Raw genomic sequence first — 10,207 nt, forward strand, 5'->3', positions numbered from 1 at the left:
CAACTGGGGATTGCAACTGGTCTCTCTCTCTCTCTCTCTCTCGCTCTCTCTCGCTCTCTCTCTCTCGCGCTCTCTCGCGCTCTCTCGCGCTCTCTCTCTCTCGCTCTCTCTCTCTCGCTCTCTCTCGCTCTCTCGCGCTCTCTCTCTCTCGCGCTCTCTCTCTCTCTCTCTCTCTCTCTCTCTCGCGCGCTCTCTCGCGCTCTCTCGCGCTCTCTCTCGCTCTCTCTTGCGCTCTCTCTCTCCTCCCCCCTCTGTATACATCACCCTCCTCTGTCATCTCATACCTCAAAACCTCTCGCCCCTCGCATACAGAGCCATCCTCTTTTTATTGACTCATACCTGGAAGCCTCTAACCCATCTGTTTACGGAACCCGCCTATGTTTGTAGTCTCATACCTCGAAACCTCTACCCTCTCTGCATACAGAGCCCTCATCTGTTAGTACCCTCGTACTCTTATGTTCTATTACGCTCTCTTACTTGAAGTCTTATTCCTCCCCACCTGTCATACTTCTGTCTACAGAACCTTTACCTTGTATTGGACCACTGTTCATCCCTAGCCTGCAAGACCACTCTTTCCATAGAGCCCGCTGTGCGTAGCTCGGCTACCCCAGTCTGTAACTGCTCGGCTCAAATAGCACCCTGCCTGTAGCTCCGAGTCCTGTGACCTGGCGGTTGCGCTTAACCCACAGCCCGTAGCCCTTCTGGATACTGGATAGTCCTACTGTATGTTGTTTTTATGTCCTGGTCTGTAGCACATTCCTGTGAACATCCCCCGCAACCCCCATATCTCTCCTTCCCCTCCTCCCGCTTCCTTGCTCCCATCCCTAAGTCTGAGACCAGTTTGCATAAAGATCCTTGTGCGGCATCTCCTATTCCACAGCCTGTACCCCCTCATTGTGAAGTACACTGTTGCCTGTAGGCTGTTATGCCACAGCCTGTTACCTTTTTGTACAAAGAGCCGCTGTTCTGTTTCACGTATTCCGCTCACATGTACCTCTGTGTGAAGAATCCCCTATCTGTAGGTCCCAATCCCACAGCCTGTAACCCTCTGGGGTGAGGAGCCCCTGTTCTGCTGCTCCTATTCCCCAGACTGAAGGGTTCTGAGTGAAACCTTCCCTAGCCTGTAGAAGGCTCTTTGCCACTCTCTTAACCCTCAGCCTAGTCGGTGGGTGTTTGTCCTTGCTTTAAACCCAGGGACTCTTCTAGCTGTTGGACGAGACTTGCAGGGATGAGGCGAGAGAGGCCTACCCTGGGCTAAAGATGCAGGCGAAGGCCACTGGAAGGGGCAGAGAGGCCAGGCCTGTGGGAGCAGAGAGAGACCAGATTTCTTTCTAGGTATGACTGAAGAGGAGTAGGGTGAAGTTCTGCCGCATGTGAAAAGTGGTAGATAGAGTGAATCGTGATGTCCTGGCAGAAGGGTAAAGCTGAGGGGAAAAGGCTATTTGCATCATTTCCATTCATGGCATGACAAGCATTGGTAATATGTTCGGCCACCAAGTGAAACTCTGTGCTTGTTTTGTTTAGGAGGTTTACACATCAGTACTACACCATAGTACTTTTTGCAATACCAGCACTGGTACCAACTCAGAGCAGCGCCAGTGCACCTCAATAGTGATCTCCTATCGCGGTTTCTATTCTGCAGCAGAGGCCCCTAAACCTTTTGCCTACGCACCTCAGTCTTGACCTGCAGCAACCCTTGCTCTTCCAGTAAGGAGGGCCATGCAGTTTTCCAGTGCATCTCAAGCTTGACTTGCATTGTTCTGTGACTGTTCCCTATGCTAGTATTTTTCTCACTTCTTTGCAGACACTTCCTGTTCTTTACTTGTCCGTAGGCTGGTTTTATTCTGATCTGCACCCGATATCCATATTAAGTTGGATAGTAATTCCTGTTTCTCCTGTCCACTCTCTTCATATAGACTGTACTCGATGTGTCTCCGGTCTTCCTTTAGAGTGAAGGCAGGAGACACCAGTCTACACACTGTCTCTTTTATCTATACTTTGTGCATGGATGCTTTACTCTGTTCACTTCACCATATTCCATAGTGTGTTCTCTGTTTCTCTCCTGAAAATTGACTGGTGTCTCCTGGCTGCACTTCATGCAAGAACGGTTCCTCACGTCTCCCCTGTACACCCAGATAATGTCCTCTGTTTTTCCTGTTCATACTTTGTGCATAGAGGGCTTCCTGCAACTCCCATCTGCTTTCTGTCCATAGATTGATTAACAGGTCTTTCCTGGCCCACCCTTGTTCATAGACAGTCTTCTTCCTTCTAAGTCCACTTGTTCTCTAGATCTCCTTACTTTCACAGTTTCCTGCTTAGCTCTCCATGGGGTCTGCTGTACGCATCTCTCCTTTATCCTGAGAAGCGGTTCTAGTGCCTCTCCTTTCCTCAACAGTTCATATTCACTTATCCATGCTTCCTTATATCTGTTCAGACACTTCTGCCTGGTTTCATTTTACATGAGCAGTTGCTTGTTTCTCTCCTCCCTGCATCTGTCCACATCTGCCTTCCAGTTTCTGTTCTCATCTGTCTGTAAGTGATCCTCAGTGTCTCTATTCCTTATAAATATATAAACTGTTCTCTATCTCGTCTTTACATGCTATGCCCATAGATGGTTCGCCAGGCCTGGCTTTACCTGTTTGTACATGTTTGTCAATATCTTACTTAAAGTTTCTAAATGCGTATCCTTGTGGTCTGTCTCCACTTCGCTCAAGTGTAAATGGACCACTCTCTGTAGCATTAAAGGTAAATAGTCTGTTGTCCTGTCAGTCGTAATCTGTTCTCCATGCCACTTGTTTCCATCCTCTATCTTTAGGATGTTCTTCCTCTGTCTTTTCTTTGCTCCCCTGACCTAGAACACTTCTGTCTGTAAGCAATTTTCAGTGTCTCCTTTTCCTATATTTAAATAAACTCTCATTGTTCTGTTTCTCACCCACCCCCGGACGGTCCAATGGGCCTCTCCTGTAATTACATGTAAATAAACTAGTCAACTCTGCCACTTGCCTTTCCTCATCTGTTGATATGCTGTTCTCGTGATCCTTTCCGTCTATAAACAGGTATCCCTAGCATGTCCATCTTCATTGTTAATCATGAATCTCCTTCCCTCAACTGTCCATGTACAGTTTTGCATTACCTCACATCTGTGGGCCTACATTCCTCACTCGGCCACTTCCATTATGGACGTCGCTTCCTTCTGGAGAAGAGGGAGTTCATTAGCTGGTTCTTCTTTGTCTGAAACATGACCAGCGACAGCAGGAATCTTAAGTTCCTAAACTTTAACGCCACTTGCTACATGGCAGAGGCTGACCTTCCCAGTATAGAGTAGGGGAGGCATGCTGCAGGCAGTAGCCTCCACCTCTAGATCTAAGTGATTGTGTCAGATTAGCCCACTTTCTCACCTATTTTGCTGCTATAGCAGGGATTGCCAAATTAAGTTTTATGCTTTTGCCAGATGATAGTTTTTGTGTAGCAGTTTAGGCCTCTCGGGTATACTGCCGTTCAGCGTGCCAATTTCTGTGGGACCAAGCCAAGATTGATGCACTCTATTTGACATCACCTAAAGACACCCAACTTCCCAGCTATACGTAAAGAGAAGACCTCTTTCCTCAGCAGAACCTCAAACTGCGTTGATCCAACTCCACCCAGGATACTTGTCCCGTTGACCACCACCAGCCATTTGGTTGTCAATTCTCGGTCTGCATCTTTTTATTAACAGATTCTCAGTCCAGCATTCCCCTTGACTATATTCCAATTCTGCAATGTTACCGTTGAGCTCCATGTCGTGGTCCAGTTTCTGTCCCTGAACAATGAATTTTAGACATAAACCAATTGCCTTTGCCTGGAGCCTGTGTATTTGGTTCCATCCAATAACTAAGTTATAAAACTTCTTCTGCTCATTGTCCTTAATCCAAATGCACTTCACCCTCCACCTTAGGGAGGTGGTAAAGCAGCTTCAATTCTCTCATTTTCCTATGGTCCTAATGCAGAGCTTTTTTCAAGAATCTGCTACTTCATAATGCCGAGTCAGTGCTCATTGGTAAATGCACTGTTGCTGGCCTTTACTTCTCACTACCATCTCTTTCATTGGTGCTCTCATTGGATTGAGGCGGATCTCATTTTTTTCTTTACATGTTTTTTACATTGTAAGTGTTAATCTCTGCAGTCATGGACTGCATTGAACTAGTAGGCATACATGCCAACATTTAGAAATTCTCAAGAGGGGAGTTTTGCAGAAGGAGCATATTTGGTTTTGACAATTGACATTGGACCAGTGAAGAATTTTGGAGAGAAAATCAATTTTTTTGTTTAGAAAAAAAATTGGATCCAAAAGATCAGATTTGGAGTATATGCCGCTGAGAATCGCGCACAACCATTTGGAGGCGGATGCCTGGCCAAGCCCATATTATCTTCATTGAAGCTCTTTCCACATTCCAGCCCTATGCTTACAACAATGCCTGGGGAGGGAGGGTATTTATTTATAAACTTCATTATATTTTGTAAGCTGCTTTTTTAATTATTTGTTTTTTTAAACTGCTGCATTGTGTTTTGAATTTTTGTGGCCAAATATTGATAACATACATTTTGGACTTCTTTTTTGAATTATTGCCAAAATTGGAATTCTCCCTCTTTGGTGAGGCACACTACTGTAAAGACAATTTTAGGGAGAAGTTGAGGAGTGGCGATGCATCGTGATTTAGATTGGGTTGCTGTAGCGAATTTGTTCTTTCTCAGGTATCATTCCTGGACTTTTTGTCAATAACAAGTCATGTGATTAAGAGGTCGTTTAAGGTTGTTCTGCCTTCTCTGAAAATATGGAATGCTGAAACGCAATTGCCTTAGATGGTATTTGTATTATGGTAATCAGTGTTGAAAAAGTCCCCTCAGTGCCAGTGTATTAGGATGCAGGTGTTTTTTCCATGAGACATGCCTCCTCCACCATCTGGTAACCTTGCCTGTAGTCTTTGTCAATTGACTTACAATGCTGTGCTTTGCCTGCTTCAATATAACCATGTGCCCTGGCAGCTGCTGAACGTTCCTGCAATATAGTCCTGAATAGGGGTCTGCGAGCTATGAATTCAGCCTAGCCATTCCTACTCCTCTGGCTGATTTGCCCGGATGCATTATCAGTCTTGTTTCCTCAATCACTCCAACCCCTACTTAGTGTGTGACTGTGTTTCATTTGCATAAATCTCATCTCTTCAGATTTGGGTCTGATTTTGTGTGTCACTGCGCTGCCCATCTGTAACACCTTGTCTCTATTCAGTGCCAATGTGGCCTTCTGTAAGGAGCACAAATCACCAACTCAACCTTCAGAGGCACTGTTGAAATTAATGATGCCAGAAGGAGAGGAACCATGATTATTATTATTGTGATCAAAAGCAAAAAGGAAGCTGTCTCTGAATACGTATTACTTCCCATAGACCTTAATGGATACATTTGAGAAAGTGGTAACTCTCATCAGATTAAACAGATAATAGTTTGGAACAGAGTGCACGTTGGAAACCTGCTAAGGTAGGGGTCACTAGTGCAAATTCACCCTCAGCCGGCCAATGATCTGGGTCTCCTGAAATTCTTTCTTCTGTAAGACCCTCTTTTAAATTCGTTGCCAATCATTCCAAGCCCTATCCTTTCCCACTTCCCCTCCGTGCACCTGTTCAATACTATTCATCCCAGAGGCAGACTACAATTCTGGACAAAACAAACCCTCAAAGAAAGTAATCAATGCAACGGTTAATAAAGTCTGTAACAGTGGAGACACCACTGGGATTAGGCAATGCAAGCGTTCTGCTGTTTGTTTTAATTTGTTTTTAGAGTCTCTTCTGTGGTTAGAGGACACAATTCCAGAAGGAGGAACCTCACATGAGGAATATAATGGGCAAAATTCAGTTCTTTGATGGCAGTGAGTCACATAGATCCAGAAGAGGAGTATTCGGGCTAAGGCACACTTCTATCTCATGGTGGAGCTGTTTAAGGAGGGTGCATAATGTGACTAAGGCTAGCAAGTTGAACTACTACTCCGTCAGTTGGACAACTTTATAGGAAACGCAGGTTGGGGCCGGGGTAAACTGTATTTCATGCATACTCAAAACTGTCACATCCTGATCTGTACCAGCACATAAGCACCACCAGTCCTTCAACAGAGTGAGGATTGTGTTGGGTAACTTATTCAGATGTGACGTTAGGATAAAGCACATTGGGTGTGTTCAGAAGAGGTGAATGTTATTTTGTCTGAGTAAGTGCGTGTGCCCCCCCTTTTACCGCCATAAGTTTGCACCAACATTGGGGACTTTACCTGTGTCTGTTTTTTTTTTTTTTTTAATTTGTGTTCATTTGCCAAATCTGCTGAGTTATGAATATTTGTTGTTTTATTTTGAAGGAGAAAAGGAATAAAGTATCTATATATAAATATATATATATATACATATATATAATTTTAAAAGATGTTGTCTTAAGCATGTAAATATCGGTCAATGATTCTTCTCAACTGTGGGTATGATAGTAAAAGAAATCAAGACTTTTTACCAACCTGTCTCAGACTCTGCTTCGTCTCGTTGTCTCATTGAATGCTGTGGATGCAATTTTGTTGAGGGCACATGGTGGCGAGGGTAAGCTGTTGTGTTTGAATTGACTTTGACGTGGAGTTCAGTTTGATGCCTTGATATGGAAGAAAGGAGAGTGAGGTAAATATGCTTGACAGCATCTGACATACACACACCTTTGTCAAATGAGCATCCAGCTATCATGGTTAAAAACCTGAGCAAACATATGTTTGCCGACATGTGTAGCGGTAAATCAGGAATTTGCATTGTGCGGCCCAGGTGCCACTAGGGGTCCTCCTGACATTTACACGTGGACCCTGTGAACAGCAATGCTGGACTGCTGTTTACTGTACTGAGCTAGAATTTTCAGAAACATATTAAACAAACAAGCATGTATTTACACATAACTGAAGTAAACAAAAAGAGGCACAGAATGTGCCCTGCATCACATTTATCTTTAAGATTTATGTTTAAAGAAATTGGACATGGGCAACAAATGTAAAAATATGATAGTCAAAATTCAAATAAGTGTATATTCAAAGCATGTGTTGGCTGCAGATACACATGCTATGCATACTTCTGCCATCTAATGTTGGGCCAGGACTTTGCAAGTTGTTTTTCTCGAGGAAGCTTTATGGTCGGCATGGTTTCGTCCCCCACCCCCTACGAGGTATTGCGCATATCGAGCACTTTGTGCCTCAAAGTTTTTTCCACCATCGGGCTCAGACGGACTACGTGGAAGCTGTTCAGAATTCGACTCTACACGACCTACAGGAAAACAATTGCTATCCGAATCAACTTCTACACTGGCAAAGGACTTCGAGTAATCCGACATAATCGTCTCTGGGTGACGGAGACGAAGAAAGAACTGGGCTCAGAGCCAAGTGGACACACTCTGACACACAACATTTGTAACGTGTGCCTCTCTCCGGAGCACAAGGAACAATGTGCACGACTCTTCGACGAGATCGACGCCTCGCACACACTATGGAACATGCAGTCGAGGCAGAGTTTAGCCATGACCGTGACGTGGACAGTAAGGCCAGCGCTCCGACAGGATGTACGGACATTGCCAGCCCACACCACTGTGTGCAAGATATCTTCTGGGGAAGAACAAGCTCCGGGTCAGCCCAGTTCACTGGCGCCCATCACAGACTCAGGACTGCGGACCAAGACAACACCACGTACCGTTTGTACTACTCCTCCCCCCACCTACCCCCATGCAAAGAAGATAAAACACTCACCACCACCAGTACTCCACCATCAGGGTGACCAACTGGCATTGGTGCAAATTCAGGACGGTGAGTGTAAAAATTCAGGACAAAGGGTCAAAATTCAGGACACAAATTCAGGACAGGAGGTCAAAATTCAGGACAAAACTTCAGGACAATAGGTACGTTTTACAGACACATCAGAGGTCGCGCAATAGTATATAAGTAAGCCCAGCCATTTCCAAACATATTCAACCATTTGCAAACCTATCCATCATGTATCCTTCCATCTATCATTTCACTCATCCATCCCTTCATCCATCTCCTCATCCATCCTTTCACTCATCCTCCATTATCCATCCATCCATCCACCCTTTCACCCTATCCATCTGTACACTTATCCATCCACTCTTCATCCCATCCATCCATTCACTCATCCATTCAGCATTTACCCTTTCACCAATCCAGCCATCCTTTCACTTACTAATCCTTCCACCCATCCACTCTTTTAGTCATCCATCCATCGTCCATTTCTCTCTCCATCGACCCTTTCACTCAGCCATCCTTCCTTCCATCCATCCATCCACCCACCCGTCCATCCATCTACTCATCCACTCATGAATCCATCCATTGACCCTATCACTCATCCATCTATCAATTCACTCCTTCACACATCTATTCATCCTTTTGTCCATCTACCCTCCCTTTCACTCGCTCATCCATCCTTACATCCACCCTTTCACTCATATGTCCATTCATTCACCCTTGCACTTATCAATCCATCCATCATTTCACTCATCCACCTACCCACCCATCATCCACCCAACCATCCATCCACCCACTATCCACCCACCCACTCATCCATCCTTTCACCCTCCCACCATCCAATCCACTCATCCATCCTTTCACCCACCCACTCATCCATCCATCCTTTCACCCACCCACTCATCATCCATCCATCCTTTCACCCACCCACTCTCCATCCATCCATCCTTTCACCCTCCCACCATCCAATCCACTCATCCATCCTTTCACCCACTCATCCATCCTTTCACCCACCCACTCATCATCCATCCATCCTTTCACCCTCCCACTCATCATCATCCATCCATCCATCCATCCTTTCACCCACCCACTCTCCATCCATCCATCCTTTCACCCACCCATCATCCATCCGTCCGTCCCCTCATCATCCATTCATCCTTCCCCTCATCATCCATCCATCCCCTCATCATCCATCCATCCTTTCACCCACCCCCTCATCATCCATCCATTCCCTCATCATCCATCCTTTCACCCACCCCCTCATCATCCACCCTTCCCCTCATCATCCATCCTTTCACCCACCACCTCATCATCCATCCTTACCCTCATCATCCACCCATCCATCCTTCCCATCCATTTATCCTTCCCCACTATCCATCCATCCTTCTCCTCATTCATCCATCCTTCCCCTAATCCATCTTTCCCCTCATCCATCATCCAGCTACCCTTCCACCCATACATCCAGCTATTTACATTTTCTCTCCATCCTTCCCCTCACTCATCAATCCATCCATCCTCTCTCATTATCCATTTATTCAATCTTTCATTAATCCATTCAACCTTTCACTAATTCATCCAGCCATTCACCCATTCCTTCCCTTACTTACTCGCCCACCTTTCCATATAAATTTTGAGCTGAGTCCTTTTGAGAAGAGGCCCATCAAGAACTTCACCCTCGCTGCAGGGGCCGTTCCAGGACTGGGACAGAAGCCACCCAGGGCGGAGACAGGATCCACCACAGGGGAGGGACAAGAACCATCACAGGCGGGGGTGGACTGGAGCCACAACATAGGGGGACAGGAGCAATCACTGAGGGGAGGGCAGGAGCCATCACAGGAGAGGGAACAGGATCCACCAGGGTGGGCACAGGGGTGGGCATGCAGTATTCTAGTATCATCTTGGGCTCCTCGCCCCCTCCTGCACAAGACAACGAGAAAACAGGCTCTCTGTCCAAAATGCCATCCCCCACTGTGATGTATAGTACTTACAGGAGATACTCTAAGAGAACTGGTTGAACTGATTGTCCTCCATACTTTGTTAATCAGTGTGGGTGCGATTGTGCCACTTCTTTATTGTATTACATTATAGACTGCATGTTCAAAGAACCGAGGTTTGCTTACAATTTAGTGACAGTAATTAAGCTCTGTGAAGAGAAGCACGTGCTGCCTCGGTGTAATCAGGGGTGTAATCGCCCTGGGTAGAAATGGAATGTGTGAGCCCCCCTCTAAATAGCAGAGACATGATGCATTCAGGGCTGTTTGCATCTGAATGGATGCCCCTGCTCCTGAACCTGCAGCCCCTCCTCTCAGTCACCTTCGAGCACCTCTTAACAGCTCATCAAGGGCTGGAGGTGTCAGGGGTGCCATCCTGCTGTGCCTCTCCAATGCTGCTGGTGTCTGAGATTCGCTACTG

Source organism: Lissotriton helveticus, chromosome 1_1, assembly GCF_964261635.1.
Source record: "Lissotriton helveticus chromosome 1_1, aLisHel1.1, whole genome shotgun sequence".
Lineage (NCBI taxonomy): Eukaryota > Metazoa > Chordata > Amphibia > Caudata > Salamandridae > Lissotriton > Lissotriton helveticus.